This window comes from Musa acuminata, unplaced genomic scaffold (genome assembly GCF_036884655.1).
Source record: "Musa acuminata AAA Group cultivar baxijiao unplaced genomic scaffold, Cavendish_Baxijiao_AAA HiC_scaffold_1151, whole genome shotgun sequence".
Taxonomy (NCBI): Eukaryota; Viridiplantae; Streptophyta; class Magnoliopsida; order Zingiberales; family Musaceae; genus Musa; species Musa acuminata.
In genome coordinates this window covers 180,001-182,500 of record NW_027021363.1, presented here as the reverse complement: position 1 = coordinate 182,500, position 2,500 = coordinate 180,001, and positions in this window count along the sequence as shown.

Below are 2,500 nucleotides of genomic sequence, written 5' to 3'. Positions count from 1 at the left end.
AACAGGCCAAAACAGCCCAAAAACGGGCCAAAACTGGCCATTTTTGGCTGCGCGAGCGAGCGGCGAGCGGCGAACAGCGAGCGAAGCGAGAGGCAGCACCGTCCCTGCTATACGAAAGCCCCATCCAGCCCTGTGCCACCCGGGGGGTTCCAGGGTGCTGAGATGGCTGACGTTTTGCTCCGCTCACGACGGTCACCGCACCACGCAAGAACAGGCCAAAAACTGGCCAAAACAGCCCAAAAACGGGCCAAAACTGGCCATTTTTGGCTGCGCGAGCGAGCGGCGAGCGGCGAACAGCGAGCGAAGCGAGAGGCAGCACCGTCCCTGCTATACGAAAGCCCCATCCAGCCCTGTGCCACCCGGGGGGTTCCAGGGTGCTGAGATGGCTGACGTTTTGCTCCGCTCTCGACGGTCACCGCGCAATGCAAGAACAGGCCAAAAACTGGCCAAAACGGCCCAAAAACGGGCCAAAACTGGCCATTTTTGGCTGCGCGAGCGGCGAGCGGCGGACAGCGAGCGAAGCGAGAGGCAGCACCGTCCCTGCTATACGAAAGCCCCATCCAGCCCTGTGCCACCCGGGGGGTTCCAGGGTGCTGAGATGGCTGACGTTTTGCTCCGCTCTCGACGGTCACCGCGCAATGCAAGAACAGGCCAAAAACTGGCCAAAACGGCCCAAAAACGGGCCAAAACTGGCCATTTTTGGCTGCGCGAGCGAGCGGCGAGCGGCGGACAGCGAGCGAAGCGAGAGGCAGCACCGTCCCTGCTATACGAAAGCCCCATCCAGCCCTGTGCCACCCGGGGGGTTCCAGGGTGCTGAGATGGCTGACGTTTTGCTCCGCTCTCGACGGTCACCGCGCAATGCAAGAACAGGCCAAAAACTGGCCAAAACGGCCCAAAAACGGGCCAAAACTGGCCATTTTTGGCTGCACGAGCGAGCGGCGAGCGGCGGACAGCGAGCGAAGCGAGAGGCAGCACCGTCCCTGCTATACGAAAGCCCCATCCAGCCCTGTGCCACCCGGGGGGTTCCAGGGTGCTGAGATGGCTGACGTTTTGCTCCGCTCTCGACGGTCACCGCGCAATGCAAGAACAGGCCAAAAACTGGCCAAAACGGCCCAAAAACGGGCCAAAACTGGCCATTTTTGGCTGCACGAGCGAGCGGCGAGCGGCGGACAGCGAGCGAAGCGAGAGGCAGCACCGTCCCTGCTATACGAAAGCCCCATCCAGCCCTGTGCCACCCGGGGGGTTCCAGGGTGCTGAGATGGCTGACGTTTTGCTCCGCTCTCGACGGTCACCGCGCAATGCAAGAACAGGCCAAAAACTGGCCAAAACGGCCCAAAAACGGGCCAAAACTGGCCATTTTTGGCTGCACGAGCGAGCGGCGAGCGGCGGACAGCGAGCGAAGCGAGAGGCAGCACCGTCCCTGCTATACGAAAGCCCCATCCAGCCCTGTGCCACCCGGGGGGTTCCAGGGTGCTGAGATGGCTGACGTTTTGCTCCGCTCTCGACGGTCACCGCGCAATGCAAGAACAGGCCAAAAACTGGCCAAAACGGCCCAAAAACGGGCCAAAACTGGCCATTTTTGGCTGCACGAGCGAGCGGCGAGCGGCGGACAGCGAGCGAAGCGAGAGGCAGCACCGTCCCTGCTATACGAAAGCCCCATCCAGCCCTGTGCCACCCGGGGGGTTCCAGGGTGCTGAGATGGCTGACGTTTTGCTCCGCTCTCGACGGTCACCGCGCAATGCAAGAACAGGCCAAAAACTGGCCAAAACGGCCCAAAAACGGGCCAAAACTGGCCATTTTTGGCTGCGCGAGCGAGCGGCGAGCGGCGGACAGCGAGCGAAGCGAGAGGCAGCACCGTCCCTGCTATATACGAAAGCCCCATCCAGCCCTGTGCCACCCGGGGGGTTCCAGGGTGCTGAGATGGCTGACGTTTTGCTCCGCTCACGACGGTCACCGCACCACGCAAGAACGGACCATAAACAGGCCAAAACAGCCCAAAAACGGGCCAAAACTGGTCATTTTTGGCTGCGCGAGCGAGCGGCGAGCGGCGAACAGCGAGCGAAGCGTGAGGCAGCACCGTCCCTGCTATACGAAAGCCCCATCCAGCCCTGTGCCACCCGGGGGGTTCCAGGGTGCTGAGATGGCTGACGTTTTGCTCCGCTCACGACGGTCACCGCGCCATGCAAGAACGGACCAAAAACAGGCCAAAACAGCCCAAAAACGGGCCAAAACTGGCCATTTTTGGCTGAGCGAGCGAGCGGTGAGCGGCGAACAGCGAGCGAAGCGAGAGGCAGCACCGTCCCTGCTATACGAAAGCCCCATCCAGCCCTGTGCCACCCGGGGGGTTCCAGGGTGCTGAGATGGCTGACGTTTTGCTCCGCTCACGACGGTCGCCGTGCCACGCAAGAACGGACCAAAAACAGGCCAAAACAGCCCAAAAACGGGCCAAAACTGGCCATTTTAGGTTGCGCGAGCGAGCGGCGAGCGGCGAACAGCGAGC